This window comes from Amblyraja radiata, chromosome 3 (genome assembly GCF_010909765.2).
Source record: "Amblyraja radiata isolate CabotCenter1 chromosome 3, sAmbRad1.1.pri, whole genome shotgun sequence".
NCBI lineage: Eukaryota > Metazoa > Chordata > Chondrichthyes > Rajiformes > Rajidae > Amblyraja > Amblyraja radiata.
In genome coordinates this window covers 45,059,025-45,080,123 of record NC_045958.1, presented here as the reverse complement: position 1 = coordinate 45,080,123, position 21,099 = coordinate 45,059,025, and the positions used below count along the sequence as shown (strand labels likewise).

General features: G+C 44.1%; 1 protein-coding gene across 2 annotated transcripts in view; it reads left to right on the top strand.

Moving 5' to 3' along the window:
* The window catches only part of LOC116970985 (guanine nucleotide-binding protein G(I)/G(S)/G(O) subunit gamma-7), a 263,738-nt gene that overhangs the window by 99,894 nt on the left and 142,745 nt on the right, over window positions 1–21,099 (top strand). The window lies entirely within an intron of this gene.

Sequence of the window (21,099 nt, the reverse complement as noted above, 5' to 3'; positions counted from 1 at the left end):
TTCTTGGAATGAAGGGTTGATTTATGAAGAAAGATTGGGCAGGATGGGTGTATACTTACAGGAATTTAGAATTTTAGAGGAATAGGAAGACATCTTATAGAAATGCTTAAATTAATTTAAGATGCAGCAGCATCACAGTGGCACAGCTGGTAGAGCTGCTGTCTCACAACACTAAAGAACTGGGTTTGATCCTGACCTCAGGTGCTGTCTGTGTGGAGTTTACACATTCTCCCTGTAACCTTGTGGGTTTCCTTGGGTGCTCCAGATTCATCCAACATTGCAAAGATGCGCAAGTTTGTTGGTTAATTGGCTTCTGTAAATTGCTGCTTGTGTGTATATGCAAAAGTGGAATAGCATAGAACAGGTGTGAACTGGTGATTAGTGGTTGATGTTGACTCGGTGGGCCAAAGAGCCCATTTTCATACTGTCTCTTTCAATTAATCAATAAAGTGTTTACATGCACCAGAATGATTCCAGAACTGTAAGCAACACTACCAGGAAAGATTAAGAAAACAAGGGTTCTTTTCTCTGGAAAATGAATGGTTGACAAATGCCAAGTACAATTATTTTTAATGTTACGAAAGGGAATGGATAGATTTTTGGGTTTTAGTTTTTTAGTTTTAGAGATGATTTTAGAGATAATGTGCGGGTCCACGCCGACCAGCGATCCCCGCACATTAACACTATCCTATATCCACTAGGGACAATTATTATATTTACCAAGCCAATTAATCTACATACCTGTACGTCTTTGGAGTGTGAGAGGAAACCAAAGATCTCGGAGAAAACCCACGCAGGTCACGGGTAGAACGTACAAACTCCGTACAGACAGCACCCATGGTCAGGATCGAACCCGGGTCCCCGGCGCTGCATTCGCTGTAAGCCAGCAACTGTACCACTGCGCCACCATGCAAAATAGAGCAAATATGTTCAATAGATTGGTGAGTCCAAAATTTGGGCCTTAATTGTAATTTATATCAAATGGAAAATTCAAGAAAAAGCATGTGTACCTTACAGTGCTTGGAATGCAGAACTCATTATTACCAGCGGTTGAATTATCAGTAGAGATATCTTTCAAAGAAATACGTTGAATTAGTTGAGGGGAGGCCTGAGGAAGCTCATGGAATATAAATACCAGCATAAGCAGGTTGTGCTGAATTCTTCCTGTGCAGAACACTTGATCTGGAGTGAGATAACTTAGCACCTTGGTGGTTTTCTTTCTGTAATATTTGGCCTCTCTGATGATATGACTTTAAAAAAAATAACTTTGCAGAGAATGCTGTAAGTGTCTCCTGAAAGGAAAGTCTTGGCCTGGCTGTGTACTGCTTTATGTTTACTTTGTGTTCTGTTACTGTCTAGCATATTCTCATTCTTTATTAGGTTATTTTTGCTTGTTGAAATCTACCTTGCTGAGAAACTAGGTGTGCAATAAATTCTTCTTATCATCTGTGCATGGCATATTTACGGTAAAAGCTGTAAAATGTGCTTTCTACTTTGCAGTACCCAGAAATTCAAGTCAGAATTTCCTTCTATCAGTGATTAATTTTGCAACCGTCTGTACTGGAAATGTCTAGATGAAATGTATTAAAAACAGTTATCCTTCCAAGTATTATTCAAATCTACTTTCACAACATCTTTTTATGACAACTTCAGTTGTGGCTTAAGTACTTTAAAGAGTTGCCGGCTAGGGGAACACCTGTAGGAAAATACATTCAAAAAAATAATCAATACCATCTGTTCAATAAAAATAATCAATACCATCTGTACCATACCAGTTCACCAGATTGATTCCTGGGATGTCAGGACTTTCATATGAAGAAAGATTTGATAGACTCGGCTTGTACTCGCTAAAATTTAGAAGATTGAGGGGGGATCTTATAGAAACGTACAAAATTCTTAAGGGGTTGGACAGGCTAGATGCAGGAAGATTGTTCCCGATGTTGGGAACATGTCCAGAACAAGGGGTCACAGTTTAAGGATAAGGGGGAAATCTTTTAGGACCGAGATGAGAAAAACATTTTTCACACAGAGAGTGGTGAATCTCTGGAATTCTCTGCCACAGAAGGTAGTTGAGGCCAGTTCATTGGCTATATTTAAGAGGGAGTTAGATGTGACCCTTGTGGCTAAAGGTATCAGGGGGTATGGAGAGAAGGCAGGTACAGGATACTGAGTTGGATGATCAGCCATGATCATATTGAATGGCGGTGCAGGCTCGAAGGGCCGAATGGCCTACTCCTGCACCTATTTTCTATGTTTCTAGAGAAGCAAGCGGAAACTAATCCTCTAGAATTGTCATCAGAAAAGATTGTGATTAGTACTGCCAGTGCTTTCCAGTACATAGAAACATAGCTTTTTCAAAGCTAAAAAATGGCCAATTCTTGAGTGGCCAAGTCAATCACCTGATCTGAACCCAATTGAGCATGCCTTTTGCTGAAGAGAAAACTGAAGGGGACTAGCCGCCAAAATAAGCATAAGATAAAGATGGCTGCAATACAGATCTGGTAGAGCATCACCAGAGAAGACACCCAGCAACTGGTGATGTCCATGAATCGCAGACTTCAAGCAGTCATTGCATGCAAAGGATATGCATCAAAATACTAAACATGACTACTTTCATATGCATGACATTGCTGTGTCCCAAACATTATGGTGCCTGAAATGGGGGAACCATGTATAAAACACTGCTGTAATTTCTACATTGTGTAACCAAAATGTATAAAAATGGCCTTTATTAAAATCTGATAATGTTAACCCTGTTGTTCCTGTGCAAATAAAAACAAACTTCTGGAGGAACTCAGTGTGTCAAGTAGCATCTTGAGGTGTAGGGGGGAAGGAATTGTTAATATTTCAGGCCGGGTCCCTGCATCAGTACTGGGAGCAGAGAGAGAAATTAGTCCATGTAAAGAGGAGAGGGGGTGAGGTGAGACAGGTGCAAGTAAGTGATTGGTGGGCTGAGGAAGGATGATGGGTAGATGGAGCCACGGGGGGAAGAGGAGAAGGAGGACTGGAGTTGGGAGGCAGATGGATGATAATTGGAAACAGACGGGAAAAAGTATGCGGTTGAAGCCAGTGATGAGTAAAGGTGGATTCAGTTGAAGACATGGAGACCTGATCCAGTGGGTAAAAATGTGTCGGCAGTATCTTCCCATCATGCTTCACCACTCCCCAATCCTACTGGGCCTGTCGCATCACTCCGTTCTCCTCTTTTTACTGGCTATCTTCCCTCTCTACCTTCAGTCCTGATGCCGATCTCATTCAAAATATTGACAATACCTTTACCCCCACCGATGCTGCTTGCTGTGCTGAATTCGATGTCAGTTGGTTTTTTGCTCCAGACGTCTCTTCATCTCCATTGCTCCTATGCTTTCTGAGCTCTTCAACCAATATCCATTTATGTTTAAACACAAGGTACTGATGATGCTAGGAGCTTGAGCAAAAAAAATAATTTTGGAGGAGTTCAATGGATCAATGGATCTGTGGAAGGGACAAACAACATTTAAGTAGGGTTTTTTTGTTTTTAAGTAGGGCATGTTTTTTTTAAATCCCTTTGAAGGTGTTTTATCCAGACTTTTGAGGGACTAGTCACAAGGGTATATCGGAGTCCAGAGTTCCATGCTCTTCACAAAGTTTGGCCTCCTACCTCGGGTGGCACTGATGTTTTCTTCACCCCCTTGGTTGAAGCCCTCAAATTAGGTCATCTTTGACTGCAACTTTAAGCAAAGGCAGGGGCAGGAAAGTTAGACTCATTCAGTTTAACGATCATTCTGAAGAAAGGTGCCGATTCAAAACATCAGCTATCAATATTCTAAGAGATGCTGCCTGACCCGTTGAGTTACTCCAGCAATTTGTGTCTTTTTTTGGTAAACTAGCTTCTTCAGTTCCTTGTGTCTCTATTTTACCTTCTCTCTGTTGGTTCTTTTCCCATGGACCAGTATTGAAGTTCTTAACGATGGACCTACATTGTATAGCTCTTGTTCTGGCCACATGTATCACTATCTGTGATCTCAAACTGAATGCTAGTTTTGCAGATTTGAATTTTATACTTAATCTAAGCTCACTTCCCCCCCCCCCCCCTTAACCATGGTTCCCATCTCCTTGTTACAAGGAGCTGCTTGGCCACAAGTGGAAACCTTCAACAACCTATCTACGCCTTTTCAGAGTAATGGAGCATTGCAGAATGGTGTGCATAATTACAGGATTTTGAGAGTTCACGTGAGCAATAGGTCAAAATTTGCTGCAGCTGGTGAATAAACAACTCCCAACGTTCACTACCTTTGTACATTTCTAAGGGATATTATCTTGAGTTGCTATTACAAGGAATTGATAACGCACCGCTGCCCTCTTTGGCTATCTTATGTGTAAACAAATGAAGTAATCTCACATATTAACCCTTCCAGTACACTCTGAATCAGGAAGTATGAATTTGTGCAGTGAATTCAATGACAATTCACGTATTTAAAATGGAATAATCCGAGCGAAAGACAGGTTGGATTAGGAAAGTATGTAAAGTAGTATGTAAAAAAAGAATGATTAAAACACTACAATTGATATCCAAAGAAAAGATGCAAGGAATGACTGATCCTGATTTACAAAACAGACACAAAGTGCTGGTGTAACTTAGTGGGTCAGGCAACATCTCTGAAGAACATGAATAGGTTTCGGGTTGGAATCCTTCTTCAGACTGATTGTGCTGGATGGAGAGAAAATTGGAAAATCAGTGGGGGCAGGAGAAAGCCTGGCAAGTGATAGGTGGGTACAGGTGAGGGGATTTTGATTGAACCAAGGCATGAGATGAAACGACAAAAAGTAATTTAAGGAGCTAAGGATAGAAGAGATGCGAATTGTGAAGACAAAGGCAGGAATATAGGTGGAAGAGGGCAGGGCGAGTGGGAAAGGAATAAATAGGTGCAAATCCAAGTGGGGCACAGGGAAGAGGAGGCTTGTAAGTTAGTTACTAGAATTTGAGAATTCAATGTTCATGCCATTAGGTTGTAAGCTACCTAAGTAGAATAGGAGACTCCATATTTGAAAAGACAGATTTCAGTAGCAGAGATTATTAGGCAATAATTAAAACTCGTTATTTATTTGGCGATGATTAAAACTTTTCTCTTAAATAGTACAACTGGAATGGGCAGCCCCTATTTTCTGCAGCATTATTAGGCTTTGTGTACAAATCAGTATATGAACCATACTGATCTGCACTTTTGAATGGCTCCGACTCCCCAGCATCTACTCCACCACCTACCAAGGCCCCTCCTTTCAACATCCCCACTGACCTCCTTACCCCTCCTCCACACTGCTTCCTCTCCCAGTTTGACCTGGTCACCCCTACTGAAATCTCCAAACTCATCAGCTCTTCCAAACCCACTACCTGCTCCCTCGACCCTCTCCCCATTCCCCTGCTGAAGTCCTGCCTCCCCGTTCTCTGCCCCTACCTCACTAATCTCTTCAACTCCTCATTGTCCCAAGGAATTGTCCCCTCCGCTTTCAAAACTGCTGCTGTCACACCAATCTTAAAGAAACCTGGTCTTGATCCCTCCTCTCTCATTAACTACCGCCCAATCTCAAACCTCCCCTTTCTTTCAAAAACCCTGGAGCGTATCGTTGCGTCGCAACTTCATTCCCACCTCCTTGCGTATAACCTACTTGAACCCCTCCAATCTGGCTTTCGCCCCCTCCATAGCACAGAAACTGCTCTCCTCAAAGTCCTCAACGACCTCCTCACCTCTGCTGACACTGGTTCCCTCAACATCCTCATCCTCCTCGACCTGAGCGCAGCCTTCGATACAGTGAACCATAACATCTTGCTCACCAGACTCAAAGACCTCGGCATTGAAGGCTCTGCACTCAGCTGGCTCCGTTCCTACCTTTCCAACAGATCCCACTTCATCTCTCTCCACAACCACACCTCTGCTACAGCCACAGTCACTCAAGGCGTTCCCCAAGGCTCCGTACTCGGCCCCCTCCTCTTCATCATCCACATCCTCCCCCTTGGTCAGATACTCCGCCACTTCCACTGTTACGCCGATGACACCCAGATCTACCTCGGCACCAAATCCCCACACAACCCCCTCCCCCCCCCCCTCCCATATCAACTCCTGTTTGTCAGCTATAAAAACCTGGATGCAACATAACTTCCTCAAACTCAACAGCGATAAGACGGAATTCCTCCTCATAGGCTCCAAAGCCACACTCAGCAAAATCAATAACCCCACTCTCACCATCGACGGCACCACTGTCTCCCCATCTCCCCAGGCCCGCAACCTTGGCGTGATCTTTGATTCCACCCTCTCCCTTGAGCCTCACATCCGCCATGTCATTAAAACCTCCTTCTTTCATCTCCGCAACATCGCCAAACTCAGACCCTCTCTCACACCTCCCGCTGCTGAAAGACTCATCCATGCCTTCATCTCGACTGGACTATTGCAACTCACTTCTCCTTGGCATCAGCTCCACCTACATCAACCGACTCCAACTGGTCCAGAACGCAGCCGCCCGACTCATCACCCACACCAAATCCTGGCATCACATCACTCCAGTCCTCAAACAACTTCACTGGCTTCCCATCTCCCACCAGATCACCTACAAAATCCTGATCCTCACCTACAAAGCCCTCCACCATCTGCCCCCCCCCATATCTCACTGACCTCCTCTCCCTCTACCAACCCTCACGGTCCCTCAGATCCACATCAGTCGGTCTCCTCTCCATCCACAAGTCCAACCTCCGCAGTTTTGGGGACAGAGCCTTCTCCAGGGCAGCTCCCAGGCTCTGGAACTCCCTCCCCCAACTGATCCGCAATTCCCTGTCCCTCACCATCTTCCAGTCCCGCCTCAAGACCCATCTCTTCACCTCTGCCTATCCTTAGCCCCACGTCCCCCTCCCTTTTCATCTGTGCATTAATTGCCTCATATTGTGTTTTGAATTGAATTCTGTCTTGAATTGAATAGAGTCATGTCTCTACTATTTATTTCATTCCCCTTACATGTTTTTCCTCTACCTGCTAAATTTTTGTAAGGTGTCCTTGAGACTCTTGAAAGGCGCCCATAAATAACATTTATTATTATTATTATTAAGCCATTGCCAGTTCCCATGCAGTTAATGGCAGAAAGATGCACCATTGGACCTAGCTTAGAGGTTTCCGAGTTGAACTTTGCATCTGCACTCATCTGAAGTCTCACAGGCAAATAAGTGAGCATTGTGAGCATCACCCTCAATTTTACTAGTTTTTGTCCCACATATAAGACTTGTTTGACTCAAAACTTTCAGTGAGAATGAGAATATGGAGGTCAGCAGCAGCCTTATTACTGGGAACTGCTGCTTTTACTTTTGCTGTTGTTTTCTGTAATGGAGTCTATACCATATTTTCTATATCTAGCTTATATTGACCTTTTAGAGCTAATATTATCTCTTTCCCTCCTTAAAAATGTTAATATAAATCTAGCCTTATAGGTAAACAGAGCAGAACTACATAATTCAGTACTCACTTGCCATAATCATTTAGATAGCCAAAGATGGACTTTGTGGCAAATGGACAAACACAAATAAGCCTGTTGTAGGTCTGGAAAACTGCAAAATTTGATTCAGCAAAATCCCCATTGTTTGGGCACTACCAATGTGAAATAGGTTCTAATATGATAACCAGTATGCACATTGAATGAATCTTTAGCATGTTAAATATGGAGCTCTAGAGACTAAATAGATCGTAACGCGGGTCATGGAAACAGAAATGCTGGGAGAACTCTGCCTATCGAGCAGAATCTGTGGAGCGGGAAACCAGTTATCATTTCGGGTCAGCAAAACATGATGGGAACTGAGGGAAGAAAAATGGCTTTATAGTTTTCAAAGAATTATTTGGACGAGGACTGAGGTGTAAGAGAAAAACCTAAATGGAGATGATTAAACAGATCAGGTAATGTGGCGTGAACAAATCAGGCGTGAGTACTGACTTTGTGAGACATTTTGAGAAACGGGATGTGAAAGGGACATTAACATGGTAATGGGAAACAACGAGAGATCAGTTTAACTACAATTGAAAGATTCAGCCGTCATTCCAGAAGGTTGTAATGTACCCAGACCGAATATAAGATGTTGTTCTGATTTATGTTGGGCCTCACTATGACAATGGAAGAGGTTGCAGACAAGAGAGAACTAGTGGCATGTAACAAAATCTCAGGATCGTGCCTGCGGACTGGGCACATGTTTTCCACAAAGTGATCAAGTAATTGCGTTTGGTTTCTGCAGTGTTAAGGAGGTCACATTAAGAATGCCAAATGCATTGGTTCAGGTAAATTGTTCAACAAATCATGGGTCATGTAAAGCCCAGAGTATCAACAAAGTTACCTCAGAAATTGAAAAAATGTGAGCCCAGATGTGGGCAAATAAATACAGGAAATTTGATAACAATTTCCAGGGAAAGATTGATGAGGCTGGAGCTACCCAAACTAACAGTATAATTTAGTGTTGGATGCAGAAGCAAATATGATTTGTTGTGTGGGAGGTAAGAATAATATATGAATGAAACAAACAGACCTGTAATCACAGATAAAAAATGGCTGATTATTGGAGGACCTGGTTGCAACGAGAAACAGAGGCCAAGAATATATTGAGGAATCTTTTCAGAATGAAAAAAAATAGGTGCTGCTGAAACTGGAAAGGTGAGGAAGATTATATTTACTCAGTAATTGTAAGCCTCATTTCACCTAGTGTTAATTGAGGGTGTAATAATGAATCTCATGAAGCACGCATTGGTGAGGTTACAACAAATTAATTTCAAAAGATGAAAGAGGCAACCTTACCTAACTCATTTGTGTCAAGATATGAACTTAAAAGGAAAGAAATCAGAGATTGCTTCAAATTAATCATAATATCTCTTGAAAAAAAGCCAAATGTTTAATGGTGCAAAAACCATTATTTGATTAGATTTGTGTCAACGATCATGCTCAGATTACTTACAAGCAGGTTACAAACAAAAGAGGAACAATAACTTGGCAAAAATCACTGGATTATTTAGAGGTAATTAAACAGGAAAAGCCCTCAGGTTGACCAGAATTAAAAGTTAATTAAGAAATTTCCAAACATAAAAAGATGATTCACTCCAGATATAAGAAGACTTTTAATGGAGAACTAGAATCAAATTAATAAAGGTAGCATGCAACATTGGTGTTGACTGGGGATATAGCACTTTGCCAAGACTTTTAAGTGGGGCAAATTGTAGGTCTTAGTAAAGCAGACAATGTATCAGATTTTCTGATGACTAAACCTGGCAACCAAACATTATGAATCATATTGCGGTTGTGTTTGTTAGAAATTTGGAAATAAATAATTTGCAATGATTGGCCAAAACACAAAGTGCTGGAAGAACTAAGTAGGCCAGGCAGCATCAATGGAGGGAATAGACAAATCATATTTTGGGTCAGAACTCTTCTTCAGACTGTTAATGGAGCTAGTAGCCACGTGGAACAAGGTGGTGACGAAGGCACGTGCTGTGGAAAGACCCATGGCTGTAGTAACAAGTCTGTGTTAAATCATGATTGAACAGCAGGAGAGCAGTAGGAAAAACAGAGAGGTTAGAAGTGAGAGAGAGTCTCACTGAACTGTAACAGAGAATGGAATAAATCTTCTTCAAAGTAGGCAATGAAGTTATAAAGAACTGCAGATGCTGGAATCATGAGAAAAACACAAAGTGCTGGAGGAACTCAATGGGTCAGGCAGCATCTGTGGAGGGAATCGACAGACGATGTTTCTTGCAATGATTGATGTTCTCTTTAATCTTATTTACGTTCATGGAATTATACTTTATGTACGAACGTAAAATCTAAGTTTTGAAAGAGTTGATTTTTAGCCATTTTGATAAGCCATAAGTATTTAAAGTAGCATGGTTCTATCACAATAATCGGTTTGACTCATCTAGCATGGTAACATTTAAGTATTGACATATATATTAAGAGAACAGCATAGAACTGGAAAATCTATAATTTGTTTTATATTTCATGATTATAATTTATTTTGCAACGGTTCCAATAAAGTATAACAATAAAATATCATTCATTCATTCTTGCAATGTCCCACCATGCATAGATTGACAGTTTAAATAATGTGATAGTGTGGTGTCCCATCATATGATATCCTTCTGTATTACCTAAAGTGGCCAGCACTGCAGTATATCTAAACTGTATTTTTAAATTAGAAAACGTTTCACAGTTTGACAGTTACTTAAAAATAATGCTAAAACTATATAAACAAGAAGTAATGACACCCTTTATTACTCGTTTCATTAACCATTCTATCAGATAAAACTACATGTTAAACATGTTTTGAAGTGGATAATTGCATAAACACACACTTGAACGAAAGAGCAAAACAGATTTTGCTGAAACCTACTTCCAGGATCCTCCAAGATTGATCAGGTTTGCATTGATTCACCATGTGATTACAGTACTGGATGCCAGTATTGCATGTGACACAGTACTGGATGATTTGGTCATTACTAGTTGTTGGCACTATTGATGTTGAGGCAGAACCAATATTGGAGTAAAATTTATATTTATTCATTCTGGTTTATCATTGTTAACACGGAGACCATTGGGCCACTTCTATCACACATGGCATCTGCAATGTGCACCCGTGCTCTCAGACTAACCTCGATTTATGTATGTAATGAATCTTGGATGGATGATTGTATTTTGTTTCTTCACGGCTTTTTCATCCAGCTCTATCAGACATCACAAATATAACCTTCTTTTCATTTTGCAATGTTTTAATTGATAATAGCTATTATTATTTTTATATCTCATTGGTTAGTTTTCTATTGATATTTTCTATGCCAAAGTCCAATTCTGTTATTGAAATATTTTGAATTATTAATTTCCAGACATATAATTTATTGATTTTATATTATTGCAGGCCAACATGAATATAATGTATTTTGTGAAAAAAGTTGATTTTTTAAAAGTTTAAAAAGAGGAAGGGTGAAGAGGAGGAGGAGGGAGCGCTGGGTGGTGGGAAATGAGCCGCGCCTGCGCAGTCGGGGCCTACGGGTAAGTGGTGGAATATTGTGTTGGGGGAACGGGACCCAACAGGTCCCACTTGGTCTAGTATATTACTAAAACTCACATCTTGTTTGTTCCTATGTCTGGGATTCTGTCTGTCTGTCTATGCGTGTGTGTGTGTGTATTTCTGCCCATGTGATCCTGAAATTATGCCGAAACGGTACACGATAACGATACCAATTTTGACCGACCTTACTCACAATTGTCCTGTGGTATATCAAGCTTTGTTGAGATTGATGTTATATTTTACAAGTTATTCACATTTTTAACTTTAAAAATGTAACTTTTAAATTTTAACAATTAAATTTTCACTATAAAAAATCCAATTCCACTTGCTGCCTCTGCCCGTTACAATGTTAGAAATGACAGGATACTGAGTCCTGTCATTTGTAACATTGTAACAGGCAGGGGCAAGGTAAGTGGAATTGGATTTTTTAAATTTTAAAAAGAGGGAGGCTGAAGAGGAGGGGTAGGGAGTGCTGGGGGATGAGGGACATGAGCTGCAGTTGGGGGCTATGGGTGAGTGGTGGAATATTGCATTGGTGGAACGGGTTGCGTTGGGGGAATGGGTGAGTGGTGGAATATTGTGTTGGGATATCACTTTTCACTTTAAAAATCCAATTCCACTTGCCCTGTGTGTTAACAATGTTAACAAATGACAGGACGCCCAGTGCAATGAGAGATTTGATACATTGTTGTAAGGAGAGGGAGGGAGTGGGGGAGGGGAGGAGGAGAGGGCGAGGATTGGTGCTTAATGTTATTTAAACATTGTGTTTAGTTGGGGAGTGTGATGGGGGAGTTGAGGAGTGGGGAGCAGGGAGATAGAGGGAGAGGAGGGGGCAGGGAGTGGAGAGGGGTTATGGAGGGAGGGATGGAGTGACTCGTTCGCTCGTGTGTCAGACGACGATCTGCCATCGCTTTGCCACAGCCAGTGCCACATCTGTGCCTCTGCGGAGATCGTCCACAGTACATGCCTCTCCGCCGCAAGTCAGTAGGTGGACCATTGTCTGTACCTCTCCACAGTTGCACTTGTCAGAGTTCGAGAGGCCCCACTACTTCAGGTTGAGTCCGCAATGTCCCACTCCAGGCGGTTTAGGGCTTTCCAGGTAGTATAAGTCAGGTGGCGTCCTGGTGCCATCTGTTGTTTGGTTTTGGTGCCTGGTACGGTTGGCTCTAGTTCCATGAAGCTGTTCCGACTCTTCAGGCGTTTCTTGGCATGTTGGTGATAGTGCGAGGGGTGGAGGGGGGTCTGTGACGAGGGTAGGGGAAAGGAGAGGGAGGGAGAGGTGGGGGAAAGGAGATGGAGGGAGAGGTGGGGGAGGGGAGGAGAAGAGGGAGGGTGAAGAGGAGGGGGGGGGAGAGAGTGCTGGGTGATGCGGGGAAATGAGCCGCGCCTGTGCAGTTGGGGGCTATGGGTGAGTGGTGGAATATTGTGTTGGGGGAACGGGTTGCGTTGGGGGAATGGGTGAGTGGTGGAATATTGCGTTGGAGGAACAGGACCCAACAGGTCCCGCTTGATCTAGTATCTATACATAACTAAAACTGATCTTGTGCCCGTCTGGTTTGCGCGATTTTTCTATTTGCGCAAAAAGGGTACACGATAGTGCGACGATTTTTCACCACCTTACCATTCTCCTGTGCTCAAGTGCAACAAGTTTTGTTCCGATCAATGTTAAATTTTAAAAGTTACTAAGGTTTAAACATCTTAAAAACCGCGCATGCACAGATTGGTCTCCTCTCCTGTCAGTCAGAGCCATGCAGATTGGTCTCCTCTCCTGTCAGTCGCCCGGATGGCGACGCCCCTTCCTGCACCATCGCCGCACTGATTGGCGCCCGCCTCGCCCGTGTGGAGAATATAAAACTGAAGGAGCGGAGTAAGCATCACTACTCCGCCAGCTGGAGATCCAGTGTGTCTGCGTCTGCGCCTCCGTGGGGCCGAGTGGGCGAGCAACCGAGCCCATTTCACGGCCTCCATGGTACCCAGCCGCGGGCGCCATCAGCCGCTTCATCCAACTCGGGTTTCTACCTGCGAGACCCCGGCCGGGGTTCTAAGCGGCGATCCAGGAGGCATCGAGACTGCGGTGGTGAGGCCTCGCAACGATGCGGCCGCAGCGGCGGTGAGGACTCACGGTGATGGAATTTCAAAATTCGCAAAGAAATCTATCTAATTTTTCAGTTTTTCCCTGTCTCATGTATGGTGGGGGGGAGAAGGAGGAATAGAGGGAGAGGAGGGGGGGGCTGGTGGGAGGGGTAGGGAGTGGAGAATAAAGGGAGAGGAGGGCAGTGGGGAAGGTTAGGAGGTATAGTGGGGGGGTATAGGGGGAGGTGAGGGGTGGGGGATAGAGGGATAGGAAGGGGGGAGGAGTTATGGAGGGAGGGAATGACTGAGGGTAGGGGAAAGGAGAGGGAGGGATTGGGGAGGAGAGGAAAGAAGAGGGAGGATTAAGAGGTGGGGAGTGAGTGCTGGGGGGTGAGGGGGAAATGAGCCATGCCTGCGCAGTTGGAGGCTATGTGTGAGTGGTATAATATTGCGTTGAGGAACGGGTTGCGTTGGGGGAACTAGTGAGTGGTGGAATATTGCGTGGGGAGTGGACCCAACAGGTCTGCACTTAGTCTAGTATCTATCTATCTATCTATCTATCTATCTATCTATCTATCTATCTATCTATCTATCTATCTATATACTATTAAAACTCTCGTGCCATCCGACCGGCTGCCGTCCGGCTGCCTGTCTGCCTTTTGATTCGTTGACTTTCTGCCTTTTGATTTGTTTTGACGGCTGCTCCTTCCTATCAGCTTCCAACACACTTCGAAACAAACTTGCAAGACAGGAACACTCTGAACCTTTCACTGCTGCAGCAGGCAGGGGAGGTGCAATTTGATTTTTTTTTTAATCCACTGCTGAGGGAGGTAGGGGAGTGCTGGAATCTTACATTTGGGAACGGCTTCAGTTCCATTGGACGAATATTGGGTTGGGGGATCACACCATTGGGGGACCAGACCCAACGGGTCTGCACTTGGTCTAGTTATTCTATAAAACTCTCGCCCCATCCGTCCGACATCCGTCCGTCCGGCTGCCTGTCTGCCTTTTGATTAGTTGACTTTCTGCCTTTTGATTTGTTGACGGCTGCTCCTTCCTATCAGCTTCCAACACACTTCGAAACAGCTTCCAACACACTTCGAAACAAACTTGCAAGACAGGAACACTCTGAACCTTTCACTGCTGCAGCAGGCAGGGGAGGTGCAATTTGATTTTTTTTTAAATCCACTGCTGAGGGAGGCAGGGGAGTGCTGGAATCTTACATTTGGGAACGGCTTCAGTTCCATTGGACGAATATTGGGTTGGGGGATCACACCATTGGGGGACCAGACCCAACGGGTCTGCACTTGGTCTAGTATATTACTAAAACTCTCATCTTATTTGTTTGTGAGTCTGCGTGTCTGCGTGTCTGTCCTCATTCATGCCCTGAATTACGCCAAAATGGTACATGATAGCACTACAATTTTTGGACCACCTTACTCATTGTCTTGTGTTGTGTTGTATCACGTTTTGTTCATATTTATGGTATATTTTACAAGTTATTCACATTTAAAACTTTAAAAATTTAACTTTTCACTTAACTTCTCACTTTAAAAAATCCAAATCCAATTGCTGACCCTGCCCTTAAAATGTTACAAATCAGAGAACACGGAGTCTTGGCAGCAAGTGCAATTGGATTTTTTTTTTAAAGTTTAAAAAGAGGGAGGCTGAAGAGAAGGGGGAGAGGGAGTGCTGGGGATAAGGGGAAATGAGCCGCCCCTGCGCAGTTTGGGGGCTATGGGTAAGTGGTGGAATATATGCATTGGGGGAACAGGTTGCGTTTGGGGAACGGGTGAGTGGTTGGGGGACCAGGACTCCTGTGGGTGCTATGGGTGAGTGGTCGAATATTGCGTTGGGGGAACGGGTTGCATTGGGGGAACTAGGCCTCCCGTGTGACAGGGACCCAACGGGTCCTACTTTGTATAGTATTCATCTAAATGTTGCAATTCCCCATGGAAACCAATGGCATGTAAAGCTATTTGCATAAACTCTAGTGAATAAAAATAATAGTGTTCTTGCATCTGCATATATGCAGAAGATAGACACAAAGTGCTGGGGCAACTCAACGGGTCAGGCAGCATCTCTGAAGAAAAGGAACAGGTGACGTTTTGGGTCGGAACCCTTCTTCAGACTGGAGTTGCTCCAGCACTGTATTTATCTTCGGTATAAACCAACATCTGCAGTTCCTTCCTATGCATATATGCAACCTTGTGCTGCCATTGCTGATTAACTAAAAACTGACAGTGTGGACGCAATTCTTGACATGACAAAGGGGGATTCCATGGCCACCACATGTCCACAAGAACGCAGAACAATAATATGTGAAAATAATTACTTTACAACATATATTCATGTATTTTTATTTGTCCTTTTATAGAACTGTACCAATACCACACAAATTAAGATGAAATAATGAGTTTAATGGAATCTTGCAGAACCATACAGCCTCGGGTTACAAAGACAGCTCTTGAAAAGTTACTCAATTTGACCTAATCCCCTGTTCTTTCCTTTATCACCTAAACGTCTGCAAATGGAGCAAATGCTGAGGCAAGACAGTAATTTTGCAGACCAGTGAAGTACACAGCAGGGTTTAACATTGTTAGTGTTTCAGGAGATGGGCATCAATGGTGAGGGAAATGACTCTACCCGGAAGCATCATAAGAAAATTCCAGTAAAGTTTATAGTTTTGCTGGAGAAAGAGATACCAGCTAATTTCCCGACAGTTTTTACAATACATCTTGCACAGAGTAGCAAGAGTACATCTCTCCTGTTACAGTGGAACTTCCTATACCTGCACTTCTGCTTTGTTTCAGAAAGAGTGGCTTCAGAACTTTGGGATGAAGCCACATTTAAGCTGGGATGAAATGTGTCCCTGGAGGAGCATAGGGGGTTGCAAAGCATGCTTAAAAAGGAAAACTAGGAGGGCAAAAAGTGGGATTGAGTTAGTTTTGTCAGATAAGATTAATGAGAATTCGAAGAGATTTGATGCATAATAAGGGGGAAAAAGGTAACTGGAGAGAGAATAGGGCACCAGGAGGGTGTCTATGTGTGGAACCGCAGGGGATGGGAAGGTCCTCAATGAGTATTTTTCCCCAGTTTTTACCACGGAAAAAGACATGAAAACTTGGGAAATTGGGAAGGTTAATGCCGATGTTTTGATGACAATTCATATTACTGTCAAGGAAGTGCTGAATGTTCTAAGACATATGAAAGTAGATACATTTCCTGGGCCTGGTTAGATATATTAGACATGGAGCTTTAACTCAGATAAATATGAGATATTGCATTTTGTGAAGTCAAACCAGGGCAGGACCTCACAATGAACGTTAAAGCCCTGGGGATCTAGAAGTATCTATAGTTCCCTGAAAGAGTGGGTTTGTACGTAGACAAAGTCGAGTCAGGCAGGAAAACGACATTTAGAAATCATTTGGATAGATACATGGATAGGAAAGATTAGTGGGATATGGGCCAAACGAGGGCAAATATTACTAGCTTAGTTGGGGCATCTCGATCGGCATGGTCGTCAAGGATCTGTTTCCATCCTATGACTCCTCCATTCTTAATACAGTTCACTAATGTTTTGAATTTGAGTTGGATATTCTTCCCGCTTACACAGCACTCCAGCACAAATTCAGGTCAACACAACAACATGAGATTCATGGAAACATGTTCATTTTGCACAACGATTGTGTAAAATCGCTGAAAGATACCTTCTAATTTGCATAACAATACATAGAAATTCAGATGCTTAACACAACACCTTCAGCTTTAGATCTCAGAAGAAAGTGAAACTTGTAGTGGGATTGAAGGTCATGGCCTGCTGCTTGCTCGTCTAACACGTTCTCACAAGTTAGCTGGAATGTTTGGACAATTAAGGGCCTGTCCCACTTAGGCTATTTTTTAGGCGACTCCAGGCGACTAGGCTGTCGCCACATGGTCGCCGTGGTGTCGCCTGTATGGTCGTGAGTAGTCTCCTCAGACGCCCAAGGAGTCGTAGCGTCCTTCAGGTCGCCGCTGGATTTTCCACATGTTCAAAACATTTTGGCCACAGTGGGTTGACGCCAATGACTACTCCTGACATAAATGCTGTCGTAGGTTGTCGCCGGTGCTGACTTTGGTGAATTCCATTGGCGACTACCTACGTCAACCGGCGACAGGTACCGGAGACTGAATTGTCTTCAGTTGTCGCCGACAGGGTCGTAGCTTGTCGAGGGCGGACGTAGGTTGACTTCTGTTGTCGTAGGTTGTCGCCTGTGTGGTCGTAGGCTCTCGTAGGTGTGGTCGTAGGTGGACGTCCTAATGGGTCGCCGGTTGTCGATAGCTTGCCGTAGCTTGACGTCGATTAGGTGGTAGGTTGTTGTAGCTTGTCGTAGACATTGTTGTAGGGGTGTCCAGTCGCCGGTTTTTCGGCGACCTGCTACGACTATGACAGTCACCTAAAAAATTGCCAAAGTGGGACAGGCCCTTTATGTTTAAATAGTTGACTGACGCCATAACAGTTTGACAGATGATTTGCAGGCCCGTCTAGAGCAACTTACTGAGTTGTATTGTTAACAATGCACAAATAGATAAGAGTGTTTGCTGTTCGTGGTTTGCCCATCTGTTTCTGAAAGTGTCAAACAGTGTTCAATGTATGGAGTAGAATTATCTTTCCCGAGGCCATTTATAGCTTCACCTAAAAATTGCTTTATCCATTTTAATTCCGAAGTGCATCATCACCCATAAATCCTATCCTGCCTTCAATCTCCTCCATCCTTTTCCACCTCATACCCATGATTTATTTTCCTTCTCAGCAATAACCATTTTATACTGGGGGGGAAGAGAGCCAACTGTTAAAATACCAGCCACGCTCCCCACCACCACCACCACATTGTTCAAAATGCGAGGGGAATTATCCAGAAACACTCCTAATTCGTGCAGGATTAAAATTGAGGTTAAAATGTTCTGACCTTTCTCTCTTCAGTCATTGTTTTCTTTCTCTAGTTATTGCAGTGAAGCACTTAAGACAGCAGTGCTAATATAATGACATGTGCACCATGCCCCGAATGTTGTGTAAAGCAGTGACGTCATTTGATTCAAATGAACTTCTTCTGCCCTGAGCTGAAAACAACTATTTTTGATTACGATGAACAAAACTTATGAAACCTTCAATTTCTTTAGTTATATGATATAGATGTCAACAAAACAGATCTAATGATATGCCAGGTAAACTTGTGCTATTGGATGAAATGGTTTATGGATGAGGGGCTGAAGTGAACGTGCATGTTTGAAAAAGCATTTTTTAACAACATGCCTGAGAAGATAACCCTCATTTGCACACTGCACATGTACCTGTCTCTTTCAAGAGTGCTTTGATTTGCATTGTAGTCCCAATGTCTTATGTTAATAACCAAACAACACTTTCATCTCATGACAAGCCTGAAACATTAGCGCATTAAAAAACCTTTTACTGTGCGAACAAACATGCCTGTTCAAAGAGGTGTTTCACTGTGAAGCTCCATACAATATGTGATTGACGGTACAGATAGTTATTGCAATTGTATAAATACCTCACCTTGATGTCACTTTATGTTGTGTATGCGAGCTCAGATTATTTTGTATTATTCCGAGGCCTGATCACTATTCTTAGCCCAGTTCTAAACAGTGGGGTCATTGCTGACCTAATCAAAACTTTGCTCTGAAGTGGTTCACCACATGAATACATGAATTTATTTGCTTGTATTTCCATTAGGTTCACTGATTATCAGCAAGCTCTTCCTAATTTTTGCACTTTGTGCCCAAGAAACAACATTTGTTTTTAAGAGGAAACTAGACCAAGTGGGACCCATTGGGTCCCTGTCACACGGGAGGCCTGGTCCCCCAACGCAACCTGTTTCCCAATGCAATATTCCACCACTCACCTTTTCCCCCAATGCAACCCGTCCCCCCAAGGCAATATTACACACTTATGCATGGCCCCCAATTGTGCAGGCACGGCTAATTTCCCCTCATCCCCCAGCACTCCCTCCCCCGCCTCTTCACCCTCCCTCTTCATTCCGCTCTCCTCCTCCCCTCCCCCAATCCCTCGCTCACCTCTCCCTCCCTCTCCTTTCCCCTACCCTCAGTCACTCCCTCCCTCTCTCCATAACTCCTCTCTACGCCCCTCCTATCCCTCTACCCCCACTCCTCACCTCTCCCTATCCACCCAACATCCCGCCTGACCTCCCACACTGCCCTCCTCTCCCTCTATTCCCCACTCCCTACCTCCCCCACTCCCCCATCCTCTCCCTCTATTCCCCCTCCTCCCCCACTCTCCTCACCTCCTCCACTTTCCACTCTCCCTCCCTACCCCTTCCTCTCCCTCAATCCCCCCACTCTCCCTCCTCACCTCCCCAGGATCTTTCCCCTATCCTCCTCCACTCCCCCAATCCCTCCCTCACCCTCCCTCTCCTTTCCCCTACCCTCAATCACTCCCTCCCTCCATCTATAAAAAGCAGCATTGCAGTTCCTTCCTCCACAGGTCATTCATTGTTAGCTGTGGTTTAGATCCCGTTGACTTGACGATTGGACCAGTTTGCATCTTGTGTGTGTGAGTTAATCAAACTCCGCGCAAACTGCTCGGCCACCCTGCAACCCGACTCTCCCTCCATCCCTCCCTCTACCCACTCTGACTCAGCCGCCGCTCGGCCTGTCCCCGTCTTATCCGACCACCCGCTGCTGCCGCTCAGCCCGTCCTTGCCCGCTGCTGCCGCTCAGCCCGTCCTTGCCCGCTGCTGCTGCTCAGCCCTGCCCACCTGCCTATCTGCTTGCTGCCGCCGCGGGGGGAGGGGGGGGGTGGAGTCGGTGTTCGTCATGGTGGGCACCACGAGTTTCGATGAGCTGGTGGAGAAGATCTCCGGGAAGGGCTGCGGGGGAGCGGAGTGAGTGATGAGGGAGAAAGAGACGGGACCAGGGCCTCCACTGAACCCACGGCCGTCACCGGTGGTGGGAGTGACGATAGACAAGTTACTGTGAGGAGGGGAGAGAAGAGATTGTGAGTGAGGCGGGACAGGCCGCTGCCAGTGGGGCTGGAAGGGGCATCGCCATCCCGGCCGTGGCACTGACTGACAGGAGAAGAGACCAATCTGCGTGGCGCTGACTGAAAGAATCTGCGCATGCGCGGTTTTTAATATTTTTAAACCTCGATAACTTTTACAATATACCACCGATCGGAACGAAACTTGTTGCACCAGCAGCACAAGAGAACGGCGAGTAGCTATATCGCGTACCATTTTTGCACAAATAGAAAAACTCTGCAAACCGGAAGAGCACAAGATCAGTGATTTAGTTATGTATAAATATAGATGTGGGGTAGAGCAAGTACAGTTAAACCAAAAGAATGTGTGGTAGAGAGTAAATTGAAAATAATGAAGGGTTTAGAGGATAATGAAAGGAAAATTGCTGGGACCATGGGAGCTCCTGTACATTTTCCCTTACTTTATGAATAATTATGCTTGGCTGTTTAGTAAATATAGAATATTAGTACAACAATAAGGCTATTACCGATAAGAAAGTAATAGTAGTATATTTGGGATTGGACTGTTGAAGTTGAATACTAAAAGCCCTGTCCCACTATACGAGTTCATTCAAAGAGTTCTCCCGAGTTTGACCTAATTCGAACTCGGGTGAACTCGGAGATTTACGATAATGGCCGCTCGTCGGTACTCTGGGCTCTCGTGGCTACTTTTCAAAATGTTGAAAAATCTTCACGAGTCTTCCCGAGCTTACCGCGTTTCCCGAGTACCTGCCGTTAGCGTTAAGAGACGCTAAGAGACGTCCCCGAGCTCCGATGTACCCACTACGTTCATTCTACGTGCTTACCACGAGTTTGATTTTTTTCTAAACTCGGGAGAGCACTTGAATGAACTCGTACAGTGGGACAGGGCCATAACAATGTGTCACTGGAGATGGCAACTTTCTAGTTGTTAAATCCCCTCATCAGTCTTATTGTG